Genomic DNA, 11,652 nt, shown 5'->3' with positions numbered 1-11,652 from the left:
AGATGACCATGCATGTCTATATTTCTGTGCTTTTCTTCATTTTGAGGACTTCTTCTTGGGCTGGCAGGGTGATAGAAATGCAAGTTGAGAAATGGGGGCATGGAAGGCAGTTTTGTTGATGGAAACCCAGCACATAGGAGAAGTGTGTGTCCATGTCGATGCTGAAATGAAAACAGAAAAAGAAGGTGGTTTTATGAGAGTGCAAAGGAAGTGGTGTTTTTCAGTGTTTGCAACATGTTGACATGTCAGTACTGCTTCACAGCTGGTATCATGATGTGGCCAGGGATATGTCCAACAGCAGATGCAAAATATAATCTTGGTGTTGAAAGGTTTATAATAAACACAGGATTATGATTGTTTTTACATGGTCAGCCAAAACTAGAAAAAATAGTACATTAAACGTAAGAAAAGAAAACAAGAAAAATGTGAACTCAACTGAAACTGAAAAGTAATGGTAGGGTGAATAATTCACTTTGCATTAAGATTAAATCACTAAAGTAAGAGACCAAAAAGAGACAGAAAATTTGCATTTTGTGAACCCATCTGGAACACAAAAATGAAATTAAAACAAAAAATGATATTAAATAACAGTTATTAAAATGAACAATTGGAAATAGTTAAATGTACATTCCTATACATTTATGCAAAAGCAGAAGTTTGCAATTCTAAATATATTTCTTAGGATAAACTTTCCCAGTTTTCAGAAATACTGGATTCCTGCTTCCCTAATCTCATTTTTTATCCTCCTGTGTGCTGACTGTGGGAGTTAAAATCCCAAACATCTGATGAGCACAGTACTACAGAAAATAACTAATAATAATAACAGTGGAACTTGATGGGGTTTAGTTCTGAATAAGAAGAGTTTGGAGAGTGTTTCATATACAGATAGTCCTTGACTTTTGACTAATTGCTTAATGACTGTTTAAAGCTACTACCTGTGCAGAACTTCTAATCATCATAAAATGTTGCACCACCCTCTTGTGGTCATACGATTTCATTTCAGATTCTTGGCAACTATCTGACATTTATATTTTTGAAATCTGATCTATACTTTTAAATCTACATGACTCTTTAAGAGTTTAAAAAGATGAGATCTAGTATTTGAATTGTAGTAGCAGTTTAGCTCTTTGTTCTCATCAAATCCTTATATTGAACACAAGAAGTCAGCAAAGTATAGAGAATTGCTATTAAGTTTAATGCATACAGTATCTGATTTTAGAAACATTTAGAACAGTGGTTCTCAACCTGTGGGTTGGGACCCCATTTGGGGTCGAATGACCATTTCACGGGGGTCGCCAAACAAGGCTGTCCGCCATTTTTTCCCCCTTTTCTTTGGCCACGCCCCTGGCACCCAGTGATATATAAGTGGTTGGGGGTCACCACAACATGGGAAACTGTATTATGGGGTCGCGGCATTAGAAAGGTTGAGAACCACTGATTTAGAACAAGGAAGAAAATTAAGACGGGTTTTTTATTGATGTAATTTCCAAAGGGTTTGCCATCTTAATCCATTATACTGTCATAATGCTGCCACCACTGACTGTCACTGGGCATGGTGGCCAAAAGCACATAGATCAGGGGAGATAGGTGGGTGGGGGAAGTTGTAGCATCCCTGCAGTTGTAAGTATTGCTTGGACAGGTGGCAACTGAGCCTTTCCAGATTACGGAAGTCTTATGGTGCTTTGGAGGGCTGGGTAAGTAGTTGAGGATTCTCAGGTGGCAGCAGCTTTGGGCTGCACTGGTGGGCTAGGCAGGGTAGCTGAAGCTTTGCAATGTATGTTGGAAGTAAAATCTGGTCTGGATCTCAAGCGATGAAAGAAAAAGACACTGGTGGTGCTACTTGAAAGGAGGAAGTTTATTTTCCAGAAAGCCAAAATCTCTGGAAGGTAGACTACAAGATAGGGAAAACTCTAATAACAATATTTATAGCATTCTAAATAGTCTTTTAATTGTTTTTCTTTGTTTATATTTAGCATTCTTATTGACCCGGGAAAAGAGTTGATTAAATCAAGCAATGATGGAATCTCTTCCTTTAAATTATAAGTATTATAATTCAGTTTATAAAGTGTAAATTTGATGTGTTTGCTTGTGTATTTTTACAATTTAAAATTAGTGTTTAATTAATTTTTATGTTTGAGTAAGTTTAAAGGAGTTTGGAGACTGTAAATCAGTAACTTTATGGAGACCTGGTCCCTATACAATATTTCTAACATAGTTATAATATTTGTAAATTCTTTCCACATGTACTGCAGCACCCGTCCAACTCACCCATAAACTGTGCCTGGCCTCCTATGGCTTCCTTCACCACACTGAGGCATCCTGTACTCTTTACCTGGGACTCTGTCTATTTAATGACTTGGAATCCTTGCTTAATGACTGCAACCAGGAGTGCCAAGTCTGTGGTTATTGAGCAAAGCGGTCATTTGACATCGCATTGAACTACTGTTTCACTCAATGAACAAGATTCAGTCCCAATTTTGTTTGTAAAGTGAGGACTAGCTATAAATAATTTTTTTTCAAGGAATATATCTTCAAGTGTACAAATCACAATGAAAATCTGAGTGGTCAGAATTGTACGGTCACTCTGAACTATTTTAAAATCCTTCAGTTTCCATTTCAGTTTTTATTTCAGAATCTTTCAGTTCATTGAAATCTCTCAACTTTCAAAGTATCCTTAAAAAATTACCATTATGGGAAAACTTAATTCAAGGCAAAAGTAAAGATGAGGATGAGACACAATGAGACAGAAGTAAGAAACCATTATGGAATAACAACCTCAGTAATTTACAAAAAATAAAACAGCCATACAACTTCAATTTTTTTATTTCTCATAGGCATATTTGACATTGCTATATTTCAGTGTTACTATTTACTTATCACTTCTCAAATTATTGAAAACTTTCATTAAAAGGAAGACCTCAGATTTGGAGCTGCCCAAAGGAAAAACTAAATGCTTATATCTCTCCCTTGAACTCAGTGGAAGTTTAAAATACTGCATTTAACTTTGATTATGTCCGGCATTCTCATTGTACTTGCTTTCAAGAAATAGAATATCGAGATTTTGCAAAAATCATTAAAAGTTTGCAAAAATTTTTCAAACTTTTTGCAAAAATAATCAAAATTAGCAAAAAATCAACAAATCAGCATATTGATTTTTCAATATGAGGCTTTTGCCTTTCCATGTTTCTTGGAAATCTTTTTCTCTTTCTCCTTCTTTGTTTCTCTTATCACTTCTTTTCTCTCTGATGTTTTCAACATCTCTACATTCCATTTTATCCAATCTGCTTTTTTGTCCTCAGATTTATTTTGTAGTCTTAAGGGGTGAGTTGTTTTTTTCTATTTCTTGTAATTTTTTCCCCACTAGGATTAAATCATGTTTTCTTGCTTTGTTAAGTTCCATCTTTGAGTCTCTATTTTCAATTTTATATCCACTTATTTGTTTTGTCTGCTCCTTCTCTGTTGTTGTTTCCTGGAAGTTTTTTGTTGTTGTAAAGTTAACTTAGAGATAGATTGATTTGTATTTTCAAAGTTATTTTGTATTTCTTTGTCATTTGAACTCAGTGTTATTTGAATTAATTGCAGTATACTATATATCTTCTCCTGAGGGGTATTTATGTTTTCTTGGTGCGTTCTGTCTACATTTCTCTGATCCATGATGGCCAAAAGTTGGAGTTTTCCTTCTTATCAGCAAATAGCTTTAGAATCCCGGTTAAATAGATATTTGTAACAGTTCAAAAAAGATTTTTTTCCAAAGTTTATAATTCTCTCTTTGTCTGCAGCCCAGATTGTTGTCTTTTTTTTGGTCACAGCTGTTCTTTATTATGAAAGCTTTGAAGGTCGCAAACACAGATTAGCTTTTCCCAGGTTTTGGCAAGCTGTCATAATCTTCATCCACCACTAGGTGTCAGCATCTATTTAGTTTTCAATATGAACAATGGTCTTTAAAATGAGAGTCTTGGAATATTTATCATTAGTTAAATCTGGTCTTCTTCTTCCAGTTTTGTCTGATTAGAATAAAAGGTCATGTCTGGTGTTGTGATTGTTATTTGATTGTCTAAGTTATCTAAGTTCTCAATATATTGTGTTTGTTGATCAATTCCTGTTGCTTTTGGAGTTACAGGTATTTTAGATGAAGTCAGTGTTTGATTCTCAAAGTTCTTAATAGGTTGTACATATTGTAATGCAGCATCCTCTTTATGTTAATTTGCTCTTCTGTTGTTTTTTGGCTTGTAAGTTGATCAGTTGGAGTCTGGAGTTCAATTTGTAGATTTGGGGTAACATCTTTGGTTTTCACTCTGCCGTTCATTAGTTCAGTGGCTTCAAGGATTTTTTCAAGTATGAGTTTATAGTTATGTTTTGGGTAAAGTTCCTCCATTTCTATGGTGATTTCTATGGTGATTTTAATGGAGGCTATGTTTAGTAAAACTCAGTCAATGTCCACCTCCACAATTTCTAGAAATTGTTTCACCACCCAGCTGTTTCCAATTCTTATCTTTTTCTTAGATAATATGAAGGGCAAATCAAGGGAGCCAACAGGCCTCACAGTCAGAGATATTCAGTTGCTGTACCAGACGTAGCCACAAAATGTCCCCTGTAGGCTATGGAATCTTTTTTTCCAGACGCCAGTTAGGCTTTTATCCAGTTAAAAAAAGAAAAAAAGAAAATTTTCAAATTTAATAGATAGATAAGATGATAAGTCTCTATAACCCCAAAATCTTAAAAATAAATGAAAATCCAGTTATTTAGTTGTTAAGATTAATTATTCTTTTTTTGTTTCAAAGCTTAAATTCCCAAAGTATACAAACACCACTGTATTAAGAGTGGGGAAGAAGTTTCAGGAGGCTTTCACAGGAAAGTAGTTAGGGTAAAAGAAAGGTAAGGAAGGGTCTCACCCAGATCTTCTATGGTGCTTCGTTGTGTTTAGTAGTGCTTTTGGCTTTTAGCTGGTATGGCTAGGTCTGGGGTAGGCAACCCAAAACACTTAAAGAGCCACTTGGACCCATTTCCCACCAAAAACAAAACACTGGGAGCCGCAAAACCCTTTTGATATCTAAAATGAAGATAACACTGCATATATCCTTTTTTACCTTTATTATAGGTGTGTGTGTGTTTGTGTGTGTGTGTTTGTGTGTGTATGTGTGTGTGTGTGTATATGTATATGTATATATGTATGTGTATATATACACACACACACATACACACACAGGTAAAAAAAGGATATATGCAGTGTTATCTTCATTTTAGATGTCAAAAGGGTCCTCCCTCTCTCTCCCTCCCTCTCTATCTGCCCTTGGTCTGCCACTCCTCTTCCCCTCTCTCTTTCTTTCTTTCTTTCTTTCTCTTTCTTTCTTTCTTTCTTTCTTTCTTTCTTTCTTTCTTTCTTCTTTCTTTTTCTTTCTTTCTTTCTTTCTCTCTCTCTCTCTCTCTCTTTCCTCTCCCTCTCTCTCTCCCTCTCTCTCTCTTTCTCTCTCTCTCTTTCTTTCTCCCCTCCCTCCTATCTGCTGCTCACCTGGCAAGCTTCAAGCTGTTGTCCAACAAGCAACCTCGTCTCTTTTATGACTCATGGACTTCAACTCCCAGAATTCCTGAGTCAGCCTAACTGGGCTACCTAGCTCTCTCCTGCCCTTCCTGCTTCCTGCTTCCTTCAGAGATGCAGCAAAGGGAGGAGCTCCGCCCAGTAAGCTTTTCAGTTCCTCGGAGAACAGTGAGTGCACTCTCTTTTACACATACACACACACACACACACACACAAAAACACAAACAAACACACACACACACACACACAGAGAGAGAGAGAGAGAGAGAGAGAGAGAGAGAAGCAGGGAAGTGCAATTGCCTCTCTCTGTCTCTGTCTCTCTCTGCAAAGGCAGAGGAGGCTGGGAGCCACAGGGGAAGGCTCAAAGAGCCGCATGCGGCTCCGGAGCCGCAGGTTGCCGACCTGTGGGCTAGGTGATCGGCCATGTTAATGGCCAATCTTTTCTTTGTCGATCCAAAGAAGCTGCCTCAGATGAAATGGAAGGGCTGCCACCCTTCTGCAATCTAGAGAGGGTCCTCCTCAGTGGTGGTCATCCCTCCAGGGCAACTTTTGACCCTTTCCAGGGTCTTTCGATGAAGGGAAACCAGATGGCGGGGAGAGCAGTCTCCCTGTACATCCACTGGCGCCACAATCCGGAACTGGAAGCCCCCTTGGAGATTTGAATTATTTGAATTATTAGGGCAACAACCTAATAACTATAAAGAGGCCAGCTCCTTTGAAAAATTGATAACTGGATGTTCTCCCTTGATTCAAACAACATGTGTAGGAATGAAGGGAGATCCATCTGAGGATTTAAAGGCTCTGGTATGGAAGCCTGTTGGCACAAAAAGAAAGCCAGAGTTAGATTTAAAAATGGGACTTAAAATTTCACTTAATGGGTTAAGGAGATTTTTAGAGATATTGATGGATTTAATATTTAGAATTTAGATTTATAATGGAAATGAAAATTAATTGTTAGATTATAGCTTGGAATTGTAATATGGAAATGGGTTTGTGACAATGAAAGATATTTTATTAGTAAATGAGGAGCTACCAGGACGAGAAATAGAATATATTTGTGAAATAAAGTAAGAATGTAATGTTCGGAACAATATGTGTACTCTAGATACGATAATTATTTTGTAATGAAAGGAGGGAAACTAGGATTACCCAAAGTTTAAATATTATGGTTATTAAAGGCTAAATTGAAACATGGTAATTGGAATTAAGTAAAACCTAAAAACAGGACTTGGATATGTATAAGTAAAATGTTATTGATAAATGTATTGATTGATTGAGCTTTATCTAGAAATGTATTAACTTGAATATGATATAATAATTAAGGGAAATAGAGAGGGAACTTTAAGGAGATAAAATGTGGATTTTAAAGGAGATAACCAACCAGAGATTAAATCCTAACATAACTATTGAACAAAGAAGAGGAAAGAAAACCCATGTGGCTTGTTCTTCTGTTTGCCCTCTCATTCCGTGTAATCTGCATATGCTGTGTTGCTTAATGTTTGAGGATGACATGAGGACATGGCACCCAGTAGCAAATTTCTTGTAACATCATCTTATACCAGCACTCAAGGAACAGATGAATAAATTGCAGCCTTTTTAGAGCCACCCAGATTATAATCTTGCTGACTGAACAGTGACCTCATTTTCTGATTCTGCAATCAATCCTCCCTTTTGTCTTCCTTAGATTTCTCTGCATAAAGCCAATTAAGAAATGTTTTTCTTATTGCAGATTGGTATGTGGCTTTTGTTCCTAAGGCCATTTGATTAAATGTTAGAAAAGTATTTAGATACACATGCAGAGTCAGCCCTTCATCTTAGACTCAGAGGGAACAGAGGCCTGAATTCATAAGTATGTCAGATCTTATCTAGTAATCCTGTTCTAATATATGTTCCAGGTAGATGTGTGCAATGGAAAATAAGCAGGTGTCCGTGGTTTTTTTTCAAGTGTCACATAGTGATTTATTTATGATTAGTAATTAATACACATCTGTAAACATGAATTTAACATATGAGTAAAAGGACTTATGAATGGAAAGCAGAATCTTATGGTTTTGCGTTTCCCACTTCTTTTGTTTGTGGGACTGCCCATAAACTTCTTTTGTTTGTGGGACTTCCCGCAAACTTTTGTTTGTGGGACTGCACGTGGCGGCAGAAGAAGTGATGGAGGATCATAGTGGAGCTGGGAAGAATGTGCCACGTGGGTCCAATTGGGGGCATGGGATTTTTGCCAAGCAACTTGTACGGAGCTGGGGAAAAGGGCTGGGGGGGGGGGCTGCCAATGCTGCTGCCATGAGGCTTGGCAAAGGCCCCCTGAGCGGTCATGATTCCCTCCTCCCCAGCCAGCCAGCCACCATCACCTGGCCTACTCCTCACCTGGCCAGCTGCCCTCCTCATTGTCCGCCCCACTCAATCAGCTGCCAGCTGATCTGAGATGAAGAAAGCAAAAGTGCAGCAGCAGGATTGCTCTCAAACAATAAGAGCTGGGTGTGCTGCTTGCTTGTGTGTGCCCGACTTATTGAGAGCAATCCTGCTACTGCACCTCTGCTTTCTTCAGCTCGGATGGAGCAGAGGCACTCAAGCCACTGGTGGCCATTTGAGTGTCAAGGATGAGCTTTGCTGCTGGGCCACACCTGGGCTATGCCCTACTGCTGCCTCCCAAACTCCACCTTCACCACTGGGGGAAGCAGCGGTGAAGTGCTCCATCCTGGGGCAGCAGCAGTGGTGGAGCGCTCCGTCGGGGGTGTGGGGGAAGCAGCGGCAGTGGGTGCTTCATGCAGAGGGGAAGCAGCAGCAGCGGTGGAGCACTCCATCGGGGTGTGTGACAGAAGCAGTGGCTGTGGGATGCTTCATGGGGGGGGGGGGAAAGCAGCAGCAGTGGTGGAGAGCTCCGTTGGGGGTGGGTGGTGGAAGCAATAGTGGTGGGGCACTCCGTGCGGGAGGGGGGTAAGCAGCAAAGTTTTGTGGCTCCTGTTTTTTTATTTTCTCTGGGAAATGGGTCCAAATGGCTCTTTGAATCTTTAAGGTTGCCGAACCCTGGTATAGGGTCTCCTGCTGTGCAAGGGGTTGGACTAGATGACCTTCAAGGTTCCTTCCAGTTTTATACTGATTGATTATGATGCAGTAAGCATGAGAGTAAAGGAGGAACTGTCCTAAGTTTTGTATCATTAAAAATTAAATGAAGCATTTGAAATGTAATGCTCTGGTTAGTAGTGAGCTGTTAAATGGATTGGAGGAGTCGGGGTGCCAGCCTGAATGCACTGGGAGCTGCACCCCATCCTTGTTGGACTCCAGATTGTAGCTCTGAGTGTTTTAATAGTAATAGGACAGTTGATAAAGTGGTAGAAGATTATAGATTAGGGCTGTGCTGTGTTTCAGGATCAATTCTGAAAATATGTTTCAGAAAATATAAGAACCAGCCTTTTTTTTCTATACCATAGTTGCTTTAATGAGTTAAAGGCAGGTGCTCCTTTTTGAAGAACCTCCTCTAAATTGAACCCAGTGCACTGAAGCATGATATACATCATTTTTGGAGATACAGATCAGGAGAACTGTCAGTGGAGGATGGATTATGTGGGAAGATTAATCTTACTGTTTGAAAGTCACATCTCATCTACACTGTTGGCAGGACACTCTATTGCCATACATTTCATTATTATGGCATAATATTCAAACTGGAGCTTCATGGATTTGAAGCCCTCATTTAAAGGGAAATTAATCCTATGAGAGTGGAGATAATGTTTGCAGGTTTACAACAGCAATAATAGCAACTATAATACAAACAAGTTTGTGAAATACATGAATGCATGAAAAGACATTTGTTCAAGACAGCCAAGACTTGTGTTTTTAGCTCGGGAGCATGCAAATTAATCCAACCAATTTTTTTTATCATGTTCCCGTCTCTCTCCCATCTGCCCAGTATGACTTGGCTGTGAATTGGGGTGAAAGTAGTCACCAAACACTGTTCACCAGACTGCTTTTGCAGGCTAGGAGAATTGGCTTTGATAAATCCTCTAGGCATTTCGTTTCTTAGCATAAATGTTCCATTATGTGGGGAAAGGCAGGTATGTCCAAATGCATGAAACTGGTAGCAAAATCTCCCTCTAAGCATAATAATTAAAGTGCAACATCTATTGCATTACTCCCTGTATAAATGGAGAGCATTTTTAAAGAAAAGAATGTTCTTCTTTGATCAGGGACATTGAAATAAAACAATTCAAAATTCAATTGGAGCAGACCAAGAACCACATACTGTCTATCTTCTAGTGGATTTATATAGCTGTGACAACACTGCTCCAAATGGCACTAAGAAATTGAGGCCAGAAAGAGGGTCACAGAGATGAGAGGTTGGAGTAAATGAAGAGGCTAGCTAAATCCGGTTGCAGTTTGGCACTTTTTACATAGAGTAGATTCCTGATTTTCCAATGGAAGGGGATTGTGACTTCCCAGATGAGTCCGTAGCCCTGATATGCCCAAATGAACTTTCAGCCAAGTACTACAGTGTTTTCCCAAACATAAGACCTAACCGGAAAATAAGCCCTAGCATGATTTTTCAGGGTGCTCATAATATAAGCCCTATCCCAAAAATAAGCCCCAGTTAAGATCGTCAGCCAGACAGACGCATTTAGTACTGTATTTCCCCCAAAATAAGACCTAACTGGAAAATAAGACCTAATGCGTCTTTTGGAGCAAAAATTAATATAAGACACAGTCTTATTTTCGCAGAAACATGGTAAGCAGATTCCAGCTTGCTGAGTGTATCTGAGATCAGCCAAGGCAAAAGAAACCAGGCCAGGCATCAGCTATTGTTCTTTGAGGTTCTGACAGCTGCCTAAATATGGAACATTAATACCAATTCCAGAATTGAATTTTACTGAACTTTTTTATTTGGATAAGCCAGTCTGGTCTTAAAAGGAAATGTATAAAACAATAAAACAAGTAATGTTACAAGAATTTTGAATAGTTAAATGTCCATTCTACTGAGCTAATTACTTTTTAGGCATTATTGTTTAATTTCACATTTAGGTTTATTAGCTTTAGGACATTGTGTTACTGACTAGAAAACAAAAAGTTTATTATGATTGAATTTCCTATCTTATACAAGAGTTTTCTAAACTACTTTGTCTATCCTTACTTCTGATCAAGTTATTTTCTCAGGATCTGGAGCAGGGCTAAAATGACAACCTGAAAACGATCTGAAAGAAAATGAATGAATGTGTGTCAGGGATGTCCATGTGGTATGGTCCAAAAAGTGAGGATGTCTAGTTTTTATGTAGGTCCTTTGATTGAGCTGCTGTGGATAACAAACTTGAATTTGTTTACCACAGCTTGCAGACATCCCAATGCATATCATTTTGGGAATGGACAGTGGAGAGAAAGTTAGGGACCATCTTTTTTCTGTTGCCATCCATACACATTAATGGTATATCCACAAAGTCCACGTCTGGTCTTCTTAATCTGGATCTCCCTACCCCAAACTTTGATTCTCCTATGGATATTGAAATGGAGCAGGGCAAGTCCAAAGTTCCATTTTACAAATACAGTTCTGAAAAATGTAGAATTTTTGTCCCCAAGAACAATAGTGGAAACATTCAGAATTTTAAAAAGGCATATTGTCCCTTATTTGCAAGGACCTTTTCTCTGGATCTAAAATTAATTAGACAACCAGGCTTATATGAATATAGAAATTAACACATTCCTCCTTATTTCAGAAATTAGCTGGACGAGAAAAAGAGTATTCTTACAATTCAGTTCTGGTTTATGGTTCAATCTTTGCTTACACTGATGTAATGCTATATTTTGTACTTTGTACTGTAAATTCTGCTACAGAGAAGTTGTGTGTGTGTGATACTATATATAAGATGTATACAGTGGTGGAATTCAAATATGTGAACAACCGATTCTCTATGTGGATGCCACTTCCAGAAGTCCATTCTGGGCCTGGGCAACAAAAAATTAGCTACCAGTTCTGCCAAACTGGTGCAAAATGGCTGAATCCCACCATTGGATGTATACATAATACATCTTATAAGAAAAGTATATCCCATAAAAGGTTATGTTTCAAACCATGCCAGAAGCCATGATTAACTGGATTAGAAGAAAAAACTGCAAAGCTTATG

The sequence above is a fragment of the Crotalus tigris genome, unplaced genomic scaffold, assembly GCF_016545835.1.
Source record: "Crotalus tigris isolate CLP2741 ecotype Arizona unplaced genomic scaffold, ASM1654583v1 scf7180000018504.2861643, whole genome shotgun sequence".
Taxonomy (NCBI): domain Eukaryota; kingdom Metazoa; phylum Chordata; class Lepidosauria; order Squamata; family Viperidae; genus Crotalus; species Crotalus tigris.
The sequence above is the reverse complement of the archived record's forward strand: the minus strand, read 5'-3'. Positions refer to the sequence as shown.